Here is a 22437-nt window from a genome sequence, read left to right on the forward strand (position 1 = left end):
TGCACACAGTACTCCAGGTGAGGTCTGACCAGTGCCGTATACAATGGGACTATGACATCTTGTGATTTTGATATGATGCCCCTGTTGATACAGCCCAAAATGGCATTCGTCTTTTTTACCGCTGCATCACACTGCCTGCTCATGTTTAGTTTACAATCCACAAGTACCCCAAGGTCTTGTTCACACACAGTGTTATCTAGAAGCATATCCCCCATCCAGTAGTCCCCCAAGATCCAGGAAATCAAAGGGAAATTTAAAGCACAGTTAGGCATGCTTATAAACTGATATAACACTATCCAAATGCTAATTGAAAAATAGCTCCTGATTGACAGGTTGGGGGAGGGAGGAAATGTCCACTGTGACCATGAGGAGACCAGGACCTCGTTAGCTTCCCCCACCATTTATTACCATGGATTGGGCTCTCCTCTTTCCATGTTGGCAGCTGGGTCAAGTCTCTGTCAGGGACAATAGTCCCAAAGTTTTGAGACCTCTCCTCTGCCCCCCCCCAAATTATAAAGTCCCAAACCAAGTAACAACAGTTCTTGAGGGGAGGGGACAGGATATGAAAAATGATGTCCAGTGCTAAAGAAATGGAAATGGAATGGCCCAATGGATGATGGATGAAACTCTTGAAATTGCTAAAGAGAGAGGAGAAACAAGAGGAGAAAGGTGGCAAAAACAGAATTAACAAAACAAAAAAAAACCAAATGCAGCGTTCCAGCCACTCACACATGGAGACAAAGTAAACTCTGATAATAACCAGCATAGGGAAATAGAAGTGAACAATAAAAAAGGAATATCTAGAGATCTGTCCCCCAAGATCCAGGAAATCAAAGGGAAATTTAAAGCACAGTTAGGCATGCTGAAAAATCTACACCGAAATACATTATCTGAGCAGGACAAAATAAAGCAAAGAGGGGGAAAATACTCTGAAGTACTATACAAAAGAGATGAAAGGATGACAGATTCCTTCCAGGAAGAGTCTTTTGAAGGAGATCCTATAGTTCTAGAAAGTGAAATAAGAGTTGCACTGAGAGAATAAGGAGAAACAAATCACTAGGGACAGATGGGATATCAACAGAGCTATTTCAAGCCACAGAAAGTGAGTCCATCAAAATCTTAACAGGAATTTGTGAACAAATATGGAAAACAAAACCAGGGTCCACAGACTGAAAAGAACTCATTTACATCCAGAAACAGAAGACATCAAAGCTTCCAGCAACTATCGGACCATGAAATTAATTTCTCACACAAATGAAGTGATGATCAAGATCTTACAACAAAGACAGTTACCATATCTGGAAAGAGCAACGCCAGATGTTCAAGCTGGATTCAGAAAAGGAAGAGGCATATTATACATTTACATTGGTTACTGGAACATACCAGAGAATTTTGTAAGATAATTGGATTGTGTTGCCTAGATTACAGCAAAGCTTTTGACTGTGTGGATCATGAAAAGCTATGGTTAGTGTGCCACCATATTTGACTTTTTGGGTGTGCGACCTGTACTCTGGACAAGAGGTTACTGTTAGGACACAGTATGGAGAAACAAAATGGTTTCCAGTTGACAAAGGAGTCAGACAGGGATGCATTTTTAACCCCGTGTCTCTTTCTTCTCGATGTAAAATTTATCCTTAAAAAGCTGGATTAAATTTAGATGAAGGTAGAATGAAAATTGGTGAAAGAACATTAACAGTTTGGGAGATGCAGATGACCCTACATTTACTGACAGAAAATAAGGAAGACTAGACACAACGACAGCTGATGAAGGTTAAAGCAGAAAGTGCCAAAGTAGGATTACACCTAAGTGTCAAGAAGACAATAGTATTGACTACTGGGAAATTATATAACTTTAAGTCTGATAATGAAGGAATTGAAGTTGTTCAAGATTCTCTTTCCCTTGGCTCCATCAGCCACCAAAAGGGAGACTGCAACCAATAAATCAAAAGGAGATTCAAGCCTGGGAAGGGCATCCATGGATGAACTAGAAAAGATTTTTAAGTGTAGGGATGGATGGTTGGAATGTAATTCATGCCATTGTGCTCCCTATTACTATTTATGGGTGTGAACGATGGACAGTGATGAAAGTGGACAGGAAGAAAGTTCATTCATTTGAAATGGGCTGTTGGAAGAAAGTTTCACCGCTGTTATAGATGGCCAAAAAGACAAATAGGTATGCTGTAGATCAAATCTGTAGATCAAATCTGCCTCACTGGCAGTCTTCAAGCAAAGGTTGGAGACACACTTTTCTTGGATGCTTTAGGATGCTTAGGGATGATCCTGCGTTGAGCAGGGGGTTGGACTAGATGGCCTGCATGGCCCCTTCCAACTCTATGATTCTATGATTCTATGAAATCAAGGCCAAACTCAACTTAGAAGCTAAAATGACCAAACTGAGTTATCCAAAAGGTGTGTTAATAAACATGTGGCAGTGGGGAATAGTTAAGTGAGCGGGGGTAACTAGCAGTATCTATTGCCACTGTTTTATGAGGTAATTGTCTCCTTTTGGGAATCAAGGGCAGACAACAGATATTAAAATAAACAAATTCCATTTCATTGGGATACACACAAATGACAAATATTGGAATGGACTAATACACTAACACACCTACACAAGGAGAAACAAAGAGAAGGAAATGAACTAGGTTGGGGAAATAAAGGGCAGCAAGATTTATAATTACCGATCTACATGTGGGGTGTTCTGGAAACAAGCAGAGCAACATGAATGAACCTGCACTCAAATTGGGTGTCTGGTGGGCTCCATACCAAGAAAGCTGGTCACTGGAGAGGCACTTTGGCAGCCTCAGGGCAGGGTCCTTATGCCCCTTTTGCAGCCATGTATGGGGTGAGAAAGCATGTAGGATGGCTGGGCTTTCCAGGGAGTAAACAAAAGGTTGGATTGCCCCAGGAATGGCAGTGATCAAGATGATGGGATTTAACAAAGGGGGAGATTTGGGAGGAAATAGGAAGTTTTGAGAAGAGTCAGGAAACTGGCTGATATCTAATGTCTCACTGATGGGCGTGATTAATCTCTTGGCAGGTTGGCTTCAAGTTGGGACAGGAAGGGGGCTGAGGTAAACAAAGGATTTTAGCTTCAGGATGAGATTGAGAAAGGGGTCTGCTGGCCACTATTTAGCAATACAATGGGTAGGAGTGGGAGGAAGGTCAGGAAAAGCAAATGTTTTTTGTCTCAACAGGGATGTGTCCCTGATAGTTTCTTTGTAGAAAGGCATATTTCAGGAGCTGGGCCAGTTGGTCTAAACATGGATATTGATGCTCCCATATTGCCTTATGAGGGTGGCCTGGCTTCTCTCTGCCTATCGGTGGTGGCTTGGTGCAAGGGCTTGTAGAGAGAATCCAATGGTGTAGCGTTTCTCCATAGCGATGCTGCAGTATTATTATTTTTTAAATGCTCTTGTTTTGTGGCGTAACCGTATAGCAATGCGGAAATGCCGGGTTTTTTAATATATAATTTCAGGGCTTGGGGTGGAAGGATCTTTGAGTCTCCACTGTGCTGGGATTGGTGGCTTGTGGTGATTGACAAGCTGAGGAGCGAGGGAAGAAGTTTGCTTTGCTTTTCCCTTGCTGCCTCGTCGGGAGGCAAAAAGCCACGATGAGGCAGCGGGAAAACACGGAAGGGGGCTCCCATCAGGAAGCTTGCAAATGTGTGACTTCCAACCGTGTGTGTTTGCAAGCAGGAGGTGGCACGAGTTTAATGCCTCTGTGTGGAAACGGTACAAGATTTGAAGGCTGCCAGTACTTTGTGATTGCTTAGCAACAGCCACTGGGGGCATTTTCTTCTTAAAACTAGAGGCGCTGCACCCCTTATTGGGGAGGGCAATCTCTCTCTTTTGTTTTGATTTTAATTTTTAGATCTCTTTGCAGAGTTGTAGAAAGAACTGTCTTGTTTGTTCATGGCGCCAGCCACTTGATTTAAGTATCCACTGATGGATACTTAAGAGAACTGAGAATTAGATATATCGATATAGGTATAAAACAAAGCACATAATTAACCTGGCTCCGTGGATTCTCAGGGTGACCAGATCCCCCTGGAATTTTGTTCTCCTACTCCTCTCCTCACAATAGTCCCTTGATCATGTGAAGTAGCACCCATATAAAGGGATGTCTCAGGGAGTGGAATCTTAAATAGAGTTGCACCCTTCTACGTCCATCTGTACCAATGTACTTAAAAGGATGTAACTCTGCTTTGGTCTGCACTGTAAATTCAGAGCTCTCTATTACTTCATCATTCTTCCAGTCACAGCTGTAATCATTAAAAATTACATTCAGAAGACTGTTGCACTCATCAATTAATGTCTGTTTTGGATCTTTTTTTGTTAAATTCTATCTATTGATTGAACGATGCAATACTAAATTCAATTTCCCTTTTAAAATGTAGTAATATCCATCATCTAGATTTTAGATTGTGAGTTTTCAGGCAGCTTGTTCATCAGCTGCATCTAGAATAAATTTATAAGACCACGATGTGATAGTGATCAGACGTCACTCTCTGCTTATTATCTCTTTCTTGCCAATCCAAATGCTGCCAGATGGGAGGAGGACTTTTCTGTTGCTCATGATCCAGATGGAGTAATTAACTGGACTGTCACACATTTAGGGACCGAAGTAAGCTCAGTCCTTAAGAATATAATACAGTGAATGTTGCCAGGGTGGACTGCCCAGTTCACAATCCTCCCTGCGAAAAAAGGTTAGACAGATATGTATGAAAATCTCCCCAAAACTCCATAATGGAATAATCTAAAGCAGTGGTTTTCAACCTGGGGGTCGGGACCCCTTTGGGGGTCAAATGACCCTTTCACAGGGGTTGCGGCAGGGCAAGCAGTTTGGCTGGAGGGCACCATCCACACAACAGCCTTGTGGGGTAGATCGAGAGAGCGTTCGTCTGTCTAGAGCAGCAGAAAAGAGCAAGATTGGCATGGTGGGACAAGAGGCAGAACTGAACTGAGAAACCCAAGAAAAAAACAATTTGTATACAATCATGAACCACTGGTTTAGAGGGTCAAAGACTAACTAAAGGGAGAGAGAGGGGCAGTCCTAGTTATTCTGGAGCTCTATTGGTCAGGGCTGGGGTTCCAGAATCATTGTCAGTATCAGCTTCTGCTCTCTGCCATGTTTGATTTTATTGAACCTGAGAGACTCCATCTTTGTGTGCTGTGCTCTTGCTGTCTTTCCCATGTAACCAGAATGCTTATGGCTCTGTAGTATCCTTTTGATCCCCCTCTCCTTTAATCCCTCCGCTTTCACACTGCATGTTCTCCCTGCTGTGATCCATTGTTGCCAGTGTCCCTGTAAACACCTTATCTGTAGCCTGGGGCGCCGGCCTGACCAAGGCCGTGCTAACTCTGGCACTTTGGCAGGAAGCCTCGGATGGTACCTGGGTGAGGAGTGACCCCCTCCCCTTGGGAACGGGTCTGGTTTCGGTGGGAGAATTGTATTGATAACTGCTTGCATCCCCGATATCGAACAGTCTTGACTTCAGATGTTAAAGTGCTCAGATCTACTTCCAATTAAAGCTTTCTTTCTATAGAAGCCTGATTGTGAGTTTTGTCTGCCCTTGACAATCATGGTGTAAGGTGGAAAGGATCGTAAAAGAGGCAGAGGTTTGTGGGGGGGGGCATCATCTGGAAATGGAATTGGGATGGCTGTGAGTGGGCAGCTAGTTTGCATTTCTTGCATTCTGCAGGTGGCTGGACTAGATGGCCCTGGAGGTCCCTTCCCATTCTATGATTCTACCTTAAAGCTAATTAGTGACTGCTGATGTTCTATGTATGACCCCTGCAATGTTGTATCAAAATATGTATAATTATGCAAGCAGCAGCTTATAAAACTCATGGCTTAAATAATGAATTGAACAAAAAGGAAAGGAGTTTTGTTTGTTGGTAGATAGTGATCCCAGAACTATGTTGGTAGTGGCCAAGTATTTCTCCACCATATTTTCCTTAAAGAAGCCAAGACTCCTTATTCTGCTGCACAAGATCACTGGCTCAAAGGAGGTGATCTTATGTACTGCCATCTTTTAATGTGTCAGGGGATTTTTTTTAGGGGTTGTATTGTTTTTATTGTTTTATTGTAAACTGCCATGAGTCTTTGAGAGCAGCAGTATATAAGTCCAAAAATAGATAGACAGACAGACAGACAGACAGACAGACAGACAGACAGACAGATAGATAGATAGATAGATAATGTGCTTACAACACACTTTTCTCCCCGACAGGGACCCAAAGTGACTTATAACACAACTCTCCCATCCTCTATTTCATGTTCACCACAGCAATTCTGTAAATTAGGTTAAGCTGAGAGAGTCCAAGGCTCCCCAACAAGGACCTTAGCAGAATGAGGCTATGAACCTGGATCTGCTGAGATCTTTGTTCAACATTCTAACTCCTATACCATTCTGGCTCCTGTCTCAGTCATTTTTGAAAGCCAGAAACTCATCCTTTTCTTCAGTTTCCCTGATAATTTTGTCTTTTTCTTATCTACCACATCCTTCTCCAAATGGAGCCCATCCACAGACGTGGACCCAGGATATATTTATGTCAATCCAATGCTTCAATTGCAGTGTATTTGATAATCACAACCAACGAGAATTTGGTGGCTACCACATAGCCCACAAAGACTTGATGACTTCCTTGTGCTGTCTCAAAGTATTTGTCTCCTGGGCTGACGCCATGTAGTCAATTTAGCTCTATCTATGAATCAATTTAATCATTTATTAATGGGCGAGTTGTATGCCTTTCATCTCACAGTGTTATATTTGTGTTTATTGTTCTCTGCCCATTGGTGTTTGAATGCCAACTCCATGTGCAGAAATCCTTTTGATTTCACGTTGTGAACAATGCAGCACCCATTCTTCGCAACCATGAACTTCTCAGTAAATTTCCAATATGAATGCCATTTTGACACAATTCATCAGTAGTATCACTCAATGATCCCCCCCCCTTAGTTCTTCTCAATGGCCATGACAAAATGTTATGAAGGGGTCAGTTTTTGATACTGACAAATAGCTCCTTTTTTCCCAATCAGATGAGAACATTACAGGCTTCTTCCATGAATGAGTTCTAAACTGGTTCATTGTTACAAGTGAAACATCCTTTTTGTTTATAAAGATATTCTTGATAAAGAAGCTTTACTAGAAATGAAGGATAATATAACTACACCCCCAAAAAAAAAACAAAATTGGCTACAGAGGATATTTTTGCTAAAAGACTTTATGAATGCTTTGTTTTGTTGGTTTTTACAATATTGTATTCATGGGGAAATTGTTTGTGTCTATTGTGATGCTGTCAAAATGAAATGAAATTAATTGCTTTTAGCTTGTGAATAGTTTCAAAGTATTTATTTTCGAAGACCGGGCTCTATTGTTCTGTTCAATACATGATACTTAAAAAAAATTAAAATCTTAAGTCAATTTTTCCTATCAGGGCAGAAGGGCAGTTTGTTACCAAACTCATTTAAGGCAGGGATCCCCCACCTTTTAAAAACTAAATTATAGAAAAAGAGGAGGAAAAAAGTATCTACAGAATAAGGAACAAAGAATGGGCATCTTATATCACATTCATTGCATTATAAAATTACATTCTTATTACTACTATTATTAATTGCTTTTTTTCTTTTTAACTTCTCCATTCCACCACATTATAACTCATAAACTATACATTCCGTTCTTATTATACCATACATACCTTTCGTCATACTTAAATTGTAAGTCAGTCTACATTTACTTTCTTAAATCTTCTAACCACAGGCTATCCAATCATTTCCTTCTCTTTCCTGTACGAAATCAATAAAAGGTTTCCATTGCATCATCAATGAAGCCCAACACCCCCCACCCCCCACCCAACCATTGATATCACTTTGGCTGGTTCAAACAGCTTGACCATCCAGATTTCTACTGTAGGCCAATTTGTAATTTTCCAATTTATGGCGAGCCCATCGCAGGGTCTTCAAGGCTAGAGGTAAGCAGAGGTGGTTTGCTATTGCCTACCCCTAAAATGGTAATGACTGGGGGAGGCACTGGCAAACCACCCCGTATTGAGTCTGCCATGAAAACGCTAGAGGGCGTCACCCCAAGGGTCAGACATGCTTGCACAGGGGATACCTTTACCTTTACCCCTAAATCATAACCCAGAATCTCCCTGGGGGTTTCCCATCCAAGTACTATCAAGGGCTGACCCTGCTTAGTTTCCAATATCCAGCAAGATCAGGTTTGCCTGGGCCATCCGGGTCCACGCCCTGAATTCCTGAAGGAGAAGAGTAAAAAAGTCATATCAATAAAACATGATGAGCCCATTATCTGCTAACCTGCCCAGCATCATGAGGCTTTAACGGTATTTAAATTGTCTGCCCAAAACAGTTGTCATAAGAAATGCATTAACAAAAACATCAGGCTGCAGAAATACAAAGCACCGCAAAACCAATCCCCACCTTATTCCCACTCATAATAGAGTTCTCATTATGAAGAGGCCCTTAATTCGGGAAGAGTCATTCCCCGTTGCATTGTTTAAATGGAGAATGTTTTGTTTCTAAAGGAATCTGACAAGAGCTTCCCTGCCAAGGTACAGAGATCAGAGTTACGCGGTTCAGGGCTTTCATTTAATGGGGAATCAATTCTATCGATCCAGCGAAATAAAAGATGCTCTATAAAGAAACCGATTACGGAATCCAGTCTTCTCGCAGCGTTGTTTTTTTTTTTAAGTTAGCTGATAAGAATCGGTGTGAATTTCTCGAGGAAAACTCCATCATGAAAACTGAAGACAGCTAACCGAATGTTTTGTAAAACGGACACGTGCTGGTGGCTGAACTGTCCCTGCGCAAAATGCTTTCTGAAGACTCGGGCCTGCAACATTTAAAGATTTTTTTTTCCTTCCTCTCCATCCTAAGGGCTGTCTGCCGACGAAGCGTCGACAGCTTGAATGCAAAGGGAAAGAGGATTCAGTTTGGGTGTTTCCAAAGCCTTCGAATGTAGTTTGGAGCACACTGGCAAAGACTCAGAATCCATTACTCCGTAGCACTTCAGTGTAACATCTGCCAGATTGGGCAGGCAGGCACGCGTCCTAATCAATGTGAGGATATGCATGATTTATTTATTTATTCATTCATTTATTTCTAACTCACCCGTCTCACTAAGCAGGCAGGTCCCATGATAGAAAACAATGATGTCAGAAGAAACTGCAAGAAGTCCGATAAAACATGCCATAGGACTAGGATGGCTGAGAAAAATGATGCAAAAGAAAATGGTATCAGAAGATGGAATCCTCGCTGGCCATCTTCAGGAAGCGGCTGGACAGATACTTATCCTGGATGCTTTAGGTTGATCCTGCATTGAACAGGGGGTTGGGCTGGATGGCCTGTGTGGCCTCTTCCAACTCTATGGTTCTCTGGTTCTATGATTAACGAAATAGAAGACAATACAGTAAAGAGTAGGATAAAACAAAATATATTTGGGAATAGACTACTGGGGAAGGCACTGGCAAACCACCCTGTATTGAGTCAGCTATGAAAACTTTAGAGGGTGTCACCCCAAGGGTCAGACATGACCCGGTGCTTGCACAGGGGATACCTTTACCTTTAGACTACTGTCCTTTCATACTCATCCTCTTAAACCATTCTGATATTTTAATTTCTTTTTGCCATCAAGTCGCAGCCAGCTTCATGTAGAGATTAGAGTGCAAACTTCTAATCTGGTGAGCTGGGTTTGATTCCCTGCTCCTCCCCATGCAGCCAGCTGGGAGACATTGTACTCGCCACAGTTCTGATAAAGCTGTTCTGACCAAGTAGTAATATCAGGGCTCTCTCAGCCTCACCCACCTCACAGGGTGTCTGTTGTGGGGAGAGATTGTAAGACGCTTTGAGACTCCTTTGGGTAGAGAAAAGCAGCCTATTGAAATAGCAATACAAAGTAACGCAAAGCTCATGATCATTCTTGCTGAATCTGATTGGACAGGCAACGCACTGATTATGATAATCCTGGATTCCCGCCCCCTATTAACATAACATCACGAAAAGGCGGGCTCCCCCAGTCCCACAGAGCACCCAGGTACACATGACATCAGTAAGCCCAAGCTAACCAAGGTCAGGTCCCCAATAGGATTTTACATCCCCAACTACCACCATTTCATCTTCTTAAAAAAAGAAAATCTCTAACTCAATTATACAACACTGGAAGCCAAACAAGAAAAATGGCAGCAAACAGATTCTCAGGCCTGCCCCCCCCCTCCCCGGTTCCATTAACTATTGACAGTTGGCATCTCATCGATACTTTGCAAAGAACAATTACTGAAAGAGCATGGCAGGAGGCCGACAGTCAGGCAGATCCCGACATGTTAATGGGAATGTGGAAACTGACGTGGGACATTCCAATCAGCACCCATATGCCCAAAGGGAATATGCAGTGGGATATTTAAAGGCATGGAAATGAGCTAAATTATGCCTTTGCTTAACATTAAAGAAAATAACATTTACCCAAGCAGAGCGGCAGCTGTGTAAAATGGCTTCATGGCATTAAATATATTTCTTCTAAAAACCTATCCGTTAAGGTAACTCATTTTAATGCTTTTATGTTACTTTTATTTTTTTGCTCAAGGAATCGTGACCAAATGGGGAAATGCAAATGTCTTTTACCCTACGAATGCATCCTTTTAAAATAATCTAAACAATATGAAATCAGAGGATGTTGGGAGAGGCATTATAATCAGGCCATTGGTGCCTCACCCTGACCTGGATAGCCCAGGCTAGCCTGGAATCATAGAATCAGAGAGTTGGAAGGGACCTCCTGGGCCATCTAGTCTAACCCTCTGCATCATGCAGGACACCCAAAACCCTATTGCTCACCCACTGTAACCTGCCACCCCCTTGAACCTTCACAGAATCAGCCTCTCTGTCAGATGGTTATCCAGCCTCTGTTTAAAAACTTCCAAAGATGGAGAACCCACCACCTTTTGAGGAAGCCTGTTCCACTGAGAAACCGCTCTAAAACCTGATGGCTTCAGATCTCGGAAGCTAAGCAAGATCAGCCCTGACTAGTGTCTCTGAAGAATACCAAAGTAGGCAGGCAACAACAAACCACCTTGGGGTGTGTCTTGCTTTGAAAACCAAATCAACTGTGATTTGATGGCACTTTCCTCCACCATTGGTCTATCACATTCAGGGGAGGCCAGACTGTGGCTCTCCAGATGTCTATGGACTACAATGACCACGAGCCCCTGCCAGTATGGCCAATTGGCAGGAGCTCATGGTCATTGTAGTCCATGGACATCTGGAGAGCCACAGTTTGGCCACCACTGGATGTCAAATCCCCATGCTTCTCCAAACTCTTAGGTCAAGTTGTTTCCATAAGGTAAAGGTAAAGGTATCCCCTGTGCAAGCACCGAGTCATGTCTGACCCTTGGGGTGACGCCCTCTAGCGTTTTCATGGCAGACTCAATACGGGGTGGTTTGCCAGTGCCTTCCCCAGTCATTACCGTTTACCCCCCAGCAAGCTGGGTACTCATTTTACCGACCTCGGAAGGATGGAAGGCTGAGTCAACCCTGAGCCGGCTGCTGGGATCGGACTCCCAGCCTCATGGGCAAAGCTTTCAGACGGCTGCCTTACCACTCTGTGCCACAAGTGGATGAATAGTTGGGCAATGACATGAGGACAGAGAGAAAATTCTGAATTAAGAATTTCTAATGAAACTTTATGAAACGTAGTTACTTGCACAGTAGTTTCACTGCTGAAAGAATATTTTACACACATTCTCCCTGCAATCCTTATGACAGATGTTCAAAGTAGGCTAATAGTAGTATTTTCGAATTGTAGATGGGGGCCTAGGCAGCTTGCCTAAGAAGCCATCTATGGAGTTTGTAGAGATTTGGGGTTTGAATTATCGTTCATTCTCGTTGCCACGATGCTTCACCAGTTATGGCTTGGATAGAACAATTCACAAGAGAAACACAACTGACTTACTGCAATACTGTTTTGCACATGATTTTGTGCAATGCCTAGTGCTGCCCCATGTGTCTCTTATAATGCCCAGAAACTGTATAATAGGTTGTGCAAGCAGATAAATGTTTTGGTCCATGCTATATTTAAGGGGTGGACATAAGGATTCTACCAGACTTGTGCTTGCACAAGGACCCCAGTGCATGCAGAAACCTTCTTGTGGATGCAAGCATATGTTTTAACTCGGGATGCCAGCCTCCAGGTGACACCTGGGGAATCCCTCAGAATTACAACTCGTCAACAGACCACTACGATCAGTTCCCATGGAGAAAATGGATGCTGTAGAGCAGGGGTAATCAAACTGCGGCCCTCCAGATGTCCGTGGACTACAATTCCCAGGAGCCCCTGCCAGCGAATGCTGGCAGGGGCTCCTGGGAATTGTAGTCCACGGACTTCTGGAGGGCCGCAGTTTGACTACCCCTGCTGTAGAGGGTGAATAGGGCCTTGTACCCCACTGAGGTCCCTCCTATTCCTAGGCTCCATCTCCAAACCTCTAGATTTCCCATCCTGAATCTTACAATCCTAGCCCTTCATCTCCTGCCGGTGGCCAGGGGGAACCTGGGTATCTTAGTTTTAACTAGATATACCTAAGACTGCTTTAGGCAAAGAAAGAAAAAATGGGGAAAAATGTACTAGAATTGGGCCTTGACTTCGAAACTACAATTGATCCAAATAAACTGGAATCCATGACAATGAAAGTGCTGAACGTTTTGTGCCAGGAAATTCTTAAGTGTAATTTCCAGTGAAAAGATGAATTGCAGCAAGAGCAGGCCTTTCTATATGGTTGCTTGTTATCCAGTGAGGCTGAAGAAGCTTTCTATGTCTGTTCTCTTTTACAAAACCAAAATAATAAACTGAAATTTTTAAATACACTGAGATGCAGGTGTATTCAGACTATAAGTGGATCCATGTAAGTCTTCTAAGAGGACTCAATGGAAAATACCAAATCCTCAGATTTTAGTGGCAGCTACACAGCAGAATCCAGAGGGCAGCAAGATCTAAAATGAGATACTTAATGGGATCTGTTGGATCCCCATGGCACCCCATATGGGACTGCCCCTGACCACTGGCCAAAAGCAGGTTACTTAGTAGGCACTGAGTAGGGGGTTGCACTAGATCAGTGGTTCTCAACCTGGGGCTCAGGACCCTTTTGGAGGTTGAATGACCCTTTCATAGGGGTTGCAGCAGGGCAAGCAGCTTGGCTGGGGGGGGGGGCGCCATCCATACAACAGCCTTGCAGAGTAGAGATAGAGCATTCGTCTGTCTGGAGCAGAAGAAAAGAGCGAGATCAGCATGGTGGGACAAGATGCGGAACTGAACTGAAAAACCCTGGGGAAAAACAATTTATATACAAGCAAGAACAATGGATTTTCACACCATTGGTCAGTTTCAGTTTAATTTCTGTGAAAGAACCCTTGCATAATTTTATGGTTGGGGGTCGCCACAACATGAGGAACTGGATTAAAGGGTTTCGGCATTAGGAAGGTTGAGAACCACTGGGCTAGATGATCACTGCTGAACCTTCCAATCCTTCCCCCGCTCCTCCCCCACATGTAACCAGCTGGGTGACCTTGAGCTCCCCACAGCACTGATAAAGCTGTTCTAACCGAGCAGTGATATCAGGGCTCTCTCAGCCTCCCCTCCCTCACAGGGTGTCTGTTGTGGGGAGAGGAAAGGGAAGGCAATTGTAAGCCATTCTGAAACTCCTTCGGGGAGAGAAAAATGGCATATAAGAACCAACTCTTCTTCTAAACAAGTGAATGGCAACTAAATGATTTCTTTGTAATTCATACCAACAAAAAAAGCCCTAGTTCTGATGGAGGACTTTGGAGTCAGGGATTACCAGTACATTTGTACCCTTGGGGTGATGCCCTCTAGCGTTTTCATGGCAGACTTAATACGGGGTGGTTTGCCAGTGCCTTCTCCAGTCATTACCGTTTTACCCCCCAGCAAGCTGGGTACTCATTTTACCGACCTCGGAAGGATGGAAGGCTGAGTCAACCTTGAGCCGGCTGCTGGGATCGAACTCCCAGCCTCATGGGCAGACAGCTTCAGACTGTGACCAAGTAGGCTAGGGTGATTTGGGGGATTCTAGTAAGTCTCAGTTTTGATTTAGAAAATTCTAGTGAGAGAGCCCAGTCTTTCTGTTCTTTAGCCAACAGACAGGGCATCAAGGTCAAGAACCTCTCTCGATGCTGTCTCCTGGGTTTCAAAGGTTCACTCCTTCTCAACATGGAAGTTCCCTCCTTCTTCTGCACTCCCGAATCGGATACTGCCATTTTGTGCGCTGAAGCACACTGAACCTGCTTTCATCCAGCCGCCTGGATCTTGCTCCAGTTTTAACAAAAGCACGGAACAAAAGCAGGCAAGATTAGAGGTGCTTAAGAGCGTGGCAGGCAGGTGCCGAAAAGATCTAGCCAAAGCGTCAGGTGAGCACGTACTTGTTAATGAGCCATTCCCTGAAGATGCCACAGAAGAATAAAAACAGAATCACACGAGGAAGCTGTTATATCGCATTACCACAGTTCCTCTTCACCAGATGCTCATGTTGCTGGCACCGTTCTTGTTCCTCCCAACTCAAATTGTAATTAGAACAATCTGCACGATGGTTATCCAGGGTAAAGTCCTCAAGTTTCTTAAATCCAGTCCACTGAGGCTGCATCAACAGGTTGGCCACAAATGGCTCCACATTCAAAACAACACCACTAATTTGATGCATGGAGCAATGCTATAAATTTCATAAAGCCTTATAATAGGGGTGTGTGTGTTTTTTTTTTAATCGAACAGTTTTAAAATGTCCGTACATTTGTGAAAAGTTATAAATAGGGAATTTTGGATTGCAAAACTGAAGAGGTGATGGAGCCAGGCTTGGAATGGGGATGGGGGAGGCTCTAACTTTTTAACTTTCGGCTGAATCAAAAGTTAGGACAGTGAATGCCTAATGTTATGTCTGTAGTTTGAAACTCTCCATGTCCTGATAAAACCCATCTAGTTCATCTGCATCCGAGTTTACAAGATAAGCAGGGTCAACCCTGGTTAATATTTGGATGGGAGCCCGCCCAAGAAGATCAGGGTTGCTGTGCAGAGGCAGGCAATGTTAAACTACCTCTGCATGTCTCTCTGGACAGCTGGTCTTAGCCGCTTGTGAAATGGGCAAGGAGGTGGACCAGCCAATCCCCATACGGGGCAAGGCAGGAGGCCTGCAACTGACCTGTGTAGGGGATGGAGCTCGGAGGGCAAGCTTCAACTCTTCCCTCCCTATTTTCTGGGCGAGGGAACAAGACAGGCCAAGGCTGGTTTTTCCCACACAAGCCCCCCAATGACTGGATCATTTAACAAGTGAAAACCAACAAGGACTTGAGGAAGGACTCTCATTTTATTTTATTTACTAGCTTCAAAGCCCGTTCCTAAGAACGGACCTTGAAAGGGCCCACTCCCCTGGCCCCTGGCCAGGCAGCTGAAGGTGGCTTTGGGCTGCAGTTTGCAGCCAGATCAAGTGGGGTGGGTGGGGGCTGGGCAGCTTGTTAGCAGGGCCGGGACAGAGCTCCTTAGAAGGCAGTCAGCAGGCCAGGAGGCCCTTGTAAGCAGGCCCAGCCTATTAGGCCAAGAGGCCCTCGTTAGCAAGGCCTCCACCATGATCCTTTCCCCAGGGCCTCTCCCCTTACCTGCTGCTGGCTCCAGGCACTGAGGCATCTGAGAGCAAAGAGGCTAGAGTCCAGGGATGGAGGGCAGGAGCTGCAGGGGCAGAGCCAATCAGGGCAAAGCTGGCTGCACCCTGATTGGCCCTATTCCAACTTGGACAGCCTTACACGTCCCACCCCCTAGGCTGTTTCATAAATATATAGAGGGACAACAATGGATAAGGATTTGACTTGATGATTGATGATGGTTTATCTGCCGCCCTACCCAGTGAACCAACTCAGGGTGGTGTTCATTATATTAAGCAACATCATCAGGTAAAACAGTTTGTCAAAGTTGATTTAAAATCTAAAACAAAAAAAATTAAAATAGCATCTACTGTCAAAAACAAAATAACAGCATCAACAGTCTCGGCTTGTCTTCTGTTCTCCTGGAGCCAGAGTATGATCTGGGGGCATCTTTTTGATGTTCCCTCTGATTCCTCTTTCTCTTACCTCCACCTCACCCCTTTTCCTGTTTCCTTCTCTCCTTTTCAGGTCACCAGCCTCCAGATAGGGCATGGAGACATCCTTGACTCCAAACGCATCTCCCAACCACAAATACCAGTTCCCCCATTGGGCTTGCCAGTGGCAGGATGGGAAATCCCTGCAGATTTGGAGGCGGATCCTTGGGAGGGTGGGGTTTGTGGAGGGAAGCAACCTCAGCAGGATACAGAGGCATAAAGCCCACCTTCCAAGGATCCCATCTTCCAAAGCAGCCAATTTATGCATGGGAACCGATTTATACCATCTAGAGAGCAGTTGTAATTCTGGGCAACCTCCATTCCCTACTAGCAATCCTAGTTTCCATGAAGAACCAAGGAGCTTGGGAGGGTGGAGACTATGGAATTATATCCTCTGAAGGCTTCTTCTCTCATTCAACCCCAACCTCCCCAAATCTCTGGTAATTACCTAACCTGCAATTGCCAACCCAGTCTCCTTTCCACCCAACAGCCAACCTATCTTGATTTGTCTAAAGTATCCACCAGCAGCCTCGACCTCAGAAAACTGTGGCTCAATCATTCAATGCCAGCCGCTGGGCCAGGCCAACTTGCATGGCAGGAGCCCTCAAGGCCTTGTCGGTGGCACCTCACTTTCCCCTGTCTCCCCCTCCCCATGTATTACCTCTTTCTGTCCCATGGTCAACCCCCATAGCCCATCCCCTTTCCTTGCTTCACCCTCTCCTCCATTCATTCTTCATTCACCACCAACCATTCTTTTATTGGCTTCCCATCTTCAGTTACACAGAAAGGCAAAGCACAAATTAAGTAAAGTGTGAGAAGGAGAAAGTAGGATTCCCATCAGGGTGAGCATGGGCAGGAGTGAAACAATGCCAGTTCCATTGTACTGTCGAATAACCCAACACAGAGATGCAAATTGCTTATGAACAGCCAGGTTGTACATTGGGAAATCATCTTTCTGCTCATCACCGGTATAGGGAACTGGACTGGTGGGTGTTCAAGCATCCCTAGATTAGATTATTTATGTTGCAGATATTTCTTTACACAGAGAGTGCCAGAGGATGCAGTAATAGCCACAGGAATAAACAGTTTTAAAAGGAGATGAGATTCATGGAAGATGAGTTCATGGTCACCGAGGGGAACCTCCACATTCAAAGACATTCAGCTTCTGTATTCAAGGGTATTAAGCCTGAATCCTACTGCCAGGAGGCAACATCAGGGGAAGGTCTTGACCCCTGTTGTTGACCCTCCAGAGGAACTGGTTGGCTATGGTGTGAATCAGGAAGTTAGATTAGATGGACCCTTGGCCTGATCCAGCAGGGCTCTTCTTATGTCCTTAACCCCTACAATTATAGACACTAAACCTCTGAAGCCAGGAGACAACATCAGAGGAAGGTTGTGGTATCTATGCCTTGTTCTTGGCCCTCCAGGGGAACTGGTTGGCCATCATGTAAGACAGGATGCTGGATCAGATAGACCCCTAGTCTGATTCAGCAGGGCTCTTTTTAACATTAGACAATTTGATTTGCTTCCTAAACAGGATGAGGCCAATTAGCCAGTGGAACAAACTTCATTCTCTGGAATTCTATAAATGCATGAGGGACAATTAGGCTAATTTTCTTGAATGCCTTTGTCCAGGATATTCTGTTTCACTGTAACCCAAACATGGGTTTTCAGAGTTGTGGATAAAAACTTTACTGTGCAAGCTTTTAAGAATGCACGTCCTTCTCTTGACAGAGCTCTGCTATAGATATATACTTTGCATGTTATATATGTTTGCAATGATTATCTTTGTGGTATTTCATTTTAAGAATTTAGTTTGTAAGCTTCCTACAGCCTGGGGGATTCAATGGACTAGAACTGTAATAATTTAATAATAAATATTAAACTCTTCCCACTGCTTGCTGTGGGATTTTCATCTTGTTGTTGAGTTAATTTACATTTGTGTAATAGGTAGGCAGGTACTAATTCATCCTTTCAACTCTCCTTTGGCAGCCGATGAAATCTCTACTTTGATGGCTTCTAAAAAACTCCTTGATTTATGGCAATACAGCTCCTGACTTTTACTGGGTGATTAGCTGCCGTAAAAAAACTATCAATATGTTCAAGGGTTTTGGTTTCCATTACTCCTGTTAGCAGTTCTGGGTGGAACTGAGAACTTGCTGAGTTACTGCCATGGCTGAAAACATTCATTGATTCATTAGCATGATGCATGGATCGGATGGTAACACAAGCAAAACTGTCATTTCGAGAATTATAATGGTTTTCTCTCGAAGACAATGAACCAGTGGGAGTCCAAGCTTCAATTCTGAATTAATTTATCAGATAGTTTAAATGAGACAGCTGCCTTTTGTAACAACGTATAAACAATTATGAGTCTGGGTTCTACGGAGCGCTTCAAAAACTCACTAATTGTCATCCTGAGAGGAATTACACCCTTCCAAGCTCCTTCTAAGTCCACTGAAGAGCCCTCACAAACGTAAGCTGGGGAGGGTGTCAATCAGAGGTCCTCAACCTTTTTTGAGCCAGCAGGGTGGAATTTTGACACCGCATGGTGGATGGACACAAAATGGCTTCCGCAGGAGGAAGAGCCAGCCACAAAATGGCGGCTGCAGCTTATTCTTGTGCTGTGTCAGTAGCGACTGACAAAGCAACATTTTAAGAAAATCCACACAACCCATCAAAGTTCCATTCACCAGACATAAGCCTTGTTGGGTAAAGCCCAACATGGCCCTCCCCATTTTTAGTTTTAGAAAACTTGGTGGTCACCAGGAAAGGTGCCATCGGGTTTGATTCCCTCTCCACATGAAGCCTTCTGGGTGGTTAGGGCCAGTCACAGTTCTCTCAGAAATCTCTTTCAGCCCCATCTGCCTCACAGGGTTTCTCTCATGGGAAGAGGAAGGGTGCGTAATTGTAAGCCTCTTTGAGACTCCTTTGAGTAGTAAAAAGCTGGGTGACCTTGGGCTAGTCACAATGCTGTTAGGGCTGTTCTCACAGAACAGTTCTGTCAGAGCTCTCTCGGCCTCACCTACCTCGCAGGGTGCCTGTTGTGGAGAGAGAAGGGAAGGTGATTGTAACTGAGACTCCTTCAGATAGTAAAAGGCAAGGTACAAAAAACAAAACAGCTCTTCTTCTTTTTAAATGTTTATAATCAAAATAATGTGGTTACGGACAAGTGAAGTTTCCCATTTTTCTCTTTGCTCTTTATGGATTGACTTCCTAGAACAGGGGTAGTCAAACTGCAGCCCTCCAGATGTCCATGGACTACAATTCCCAGAAGCCCCTGCCAGCATTCACTGGCAGGGGCTTCTGGGAATTGTAGTCCATGGACATCTGGAGGGCCGCAGTTTGACCAACCCTGTCCTAGAAAGTCCTTTGATGAACTTAAACACTCTGAACTGTCTTTGTGGACAGAAGTGTATCTAAAATGATGTAATATGCAAATCTATGCAGGTAAATGGACTCGATCCCACCAATCAATTCCCCGTGCGCAAAGGATGACAACTTTTGCCTGTCCCTCCTTCCTCAGGAGACCCCAGCAGTGTTCTGGGAAGTTCCCCATTCCCCAGAAGACACACTGAAGCAGCCATTTGGGTCTTCACCTGAAGAGACAGGTCAAAAAATGATGCTCCTGTAAAGGGAATCTGGTGGAAGTGGGATCCAAACTGACAAGTTCAATTCTTCAAATGAACCCCAATAACATCGTTAAGAGAAATTCTCTTCTTTGCTCTTTGTCTAGTTTCTCCCTGGAATCCATTTCTTTTCATCTTGTTTTAGGAAATGAGTCATTTTTAAATCCATTCTGTTTTGATCCCAAAAGAATTTTGAAGACAGGTGTGGCAGGAAGAGAGAGGTTCAGCAAAGTTTCCACATTTCATACCCTGGGTGCTGAGAGGCTAGCAATATCTTCCCAGGTCTTCCTCCTCTCCTGCTAGAGCACCACCTTGTGGTCTGTAACGTAAAAGGGCCGCACTACCCAAAGGTGCTTGGAGTTCTATAAACAGAAGTGAAAGAACAGTTCCTCATTAGAAAGGGAGGAAAAAATGGAGATATGTAGGATCAATGTTTACATCTTTAAAAATTAATTTCAGGAAAAGAAATGTCCCTCCTTATATCGGCGTTCTGCAGGGCCTGAAAAACGGAGCTCTTCTGCCTGGTCTATGGTTGAGGCTTGCGGTAGCGAGGAAGATTTGTGACCCTCTTTATTTCCCCCTAGAGTTTTAGGGGGAGGAAGGTTGGGGACGTTTTACTGCCATGTTGTTCTGTTTTTATTATAATTTTTGCTGTTCATTTTAATGGGGATTTATTGGGGTTTTACTGGACGCTTGTAACCCGCCACGAGCTGGTTCTGGGAGCGGCTGGCAGTACATTGAATAATAATAATATTATAATGATCATTGCTAAATCCTATTGTTGGATCCTTAGAAGGCCAGATCCTGAAGATGAAACTGAAATACTTTGGCCACCTCATGAGAAGGAAAGACTCCCTGGAGAAGAGCCTAATGCTGGGAGCGACTGAGGGCAAAAGAAGAAGGGGACAACAGAGAATGAGGTGGCTGGATGGAGTCACTGAAGCAGTCGGTGCAAACTTAAATGGACTCCGGGGAATGGTAGAGGACAGGAAGGCCTGGAGGATCATTGTCCATGGGGTTGCGATGGGTCGGACACGGCTTCGCACCTAACAACAACATTGTTGGATCATACCATGGCTCCATCCAGCGACTCAAGTAACTGAGAAACAATACAATACCAGGTTCCCAAAACAACACCTGGTTGAGCCTGTACATCTCCCAGAATTGCAGTTGATCTTCAGATTATAGAGTTTCATTCCCACAAAGAAAAGGGCTGGTTTGGCGGGCAAACTCTGTGGGATTATAATGGGTTGAGGCCTTTCCCCAAACTCCACCCAGCCCTGGAAACAGGAACCCTAAATGTAGAAAGGGGGGGGGGGATAGGGGCATTCTGATCCCATGGGAAACCTTGATGTATGGTTATCATACCCTACTGGACTGGATTACATTCACAACATGTAGAACACAGACCATTTACACACTGGGAACTTCACTGCCCCAGCTCCCATGCAGGAACACAAGTCAGGGGCAGATGAGGTGCACCAGGCCATATGCTCCCCCATGTTAGTGCAGGAAGAGGTGGGGCAACCCTGCCACAACTAAAACTCCAGCCTACAGCCTGGCATTAAACCTCCAGTGCATAAACGGTCACATACACTCACTGCTTTCCTGAGAGTAAGCTCCATTTAATAGCGTAGGAATAGACCTGCTTACAATTGTTCTGTATTTTTTTTTAAATCAAAGACAAAGAGTGGGAGGGAATCCAGAGTAAAGCCAAATACTTCTACCAAAATGTCAATCAACTTCTGCTGCACAATCCAGAATATATACAAGAAAAACAAACCCTCTAGCTTTCTAACCACTAAATAAAATCTTTACATTGTCCTACTTTTCGTATTTTTTTCCCTTTGAAGGCAATGTTGTTGTTGTTATGTGCGAAGTCGTGTCCGACCCATCGCGACCCCATGGACAATGATCCTCCAGGCCTTCCTGTCCTCCACCATTCCCCGGAGTCCATTTAAGTTTGCACTGACTGCTTCAGTGACTCCATCCAGCCACCTCATTCTCTGTCGTCCCCTTCTTCTTTTGCCCTCGATCGCTCCCAGCATTAGGCTCTTCTCCAGGGAGTCCTTCCTTCTCATGAGGTGGCCAAAGTATTTGAGTTTCATCTTCAGGATCTGGCCTTCTAAAGAGCAGTCAGGGTTGATCTCCTCTAGGACTGACCGGTTTGTTCGCCTTGCAGTCCAAGGGACTCGCAAGAGTCTTCTCCAGCACCAGAGTTCAAAAGCCTCAATTCTTTGATGCTCGGCCTTCCTTATGGTCCAACTTTCACAGCCATACATTGCAACTGGGTTGAAGGCAATAGTTAGCTTAAATAGAAATCCATATTGGTCAGACCACACCTAGAGTCCTGTGTGGAGTTCTGGAGGCCTCATTTCAAAAAGGATGTGGACAGAATGGAGAGGGTGCAGTGGAGAGCCACAAGGATGATCCAGGGCCTTGGGAACCAAGCGCTGAGAGGGAAGGTTGAGGGACTTGGGAATGTTCAGCCTGGGGAAGAGGAGGTTGAGAGGGGACATGATGGCTCTCTTGAAGTATTGGAAAGGTTGTCACTTAGAGGAGGGCAGGGAGCGGCTCCTGTTGGCAACAGAGGAGAGGACCCACAGTAATGGGTTTTAACTATATGTAGAATGGTACTGCTCCTTAGAAGGCCAGATCCTGAAGAT

Source organism: Paroedura picta, chromosome 4, assembly GCF_049243985.1.
Source record: "Paroedura picta isolate Pp20150507F chromosome 4, Ppicta_v3.0, whole genome shotgun sequence".
Taxonomy (NCBI): domain Eukaryota; kingdom Metazoa; phylum Chordata; class Lepidosauria; order Squamata; family Gekkonidae; genus Paroedura; species Paroedura picta.